Below are 551 nucleotides of genomic sequence, written 5' to 3'. Positions count from 1 at the left end.
TGTGGGGGAGGCAGAGGGAACAGGGTCAGGGGGGCTGAGGGCAGTGGGTTGAGGGTGGGGGGGCACAGGGGGCACTGCAGGGGAGGCTGAGGGAACAGGTCAGGGTGGGGGCTGAGGGCAGTGGGTCTGAGGGGAGCCCAGCCAGGTGAGCCCAGCAGTGCTTACCTGGAGCGGCTCCCAGGAAGCATCCAGCAGGCAGGTCCCTCCCAGTCCCTCTGGCTCCTTCCTACGGTTGGGTCGGGTCGAGGGGAGGGATCTTGCTACCCAAGATCCAGAAACCCTCGATGCCCTACACAATCTTTATCAAGCATTCTTAAAACTACACTTCAATCTCCCTGGTCATTCTATTACAGATTTAAAAGTCACTATCATTGAACAAAAAAAACCCTTCAGAAATAGATTTCAAAGAGAAACAGCAGAACTAAAATTCATTTGCAAATTTAACACCATTAATCTGGGCTTGAATAGGGACTGGGAGTGGCTGGCTCATTACAGAAGCAGCTTTTCCTCTCCTGGAATTGACACCTCCTCATCTATTATTGGGAGTGGAC

This window comes from Terrapene carolina, unplaced genomic scaffold (genome assembly GCF_002925995.2).
Source record: "Terrapene carolina triunguis isolate 2854851 unplaced genomic scaffold, T_m_triunguis-2.0 Scaffold26, whole genome shotgun sequence".
Taxonomy (NCBI): Eukaryota; Metazoa; Chordata; order Testudines; family Emydidae; genus Terrapene; species Terrapene triunguis.
This window is presented reverse-complemented; position numbering follows the sequence as displayed.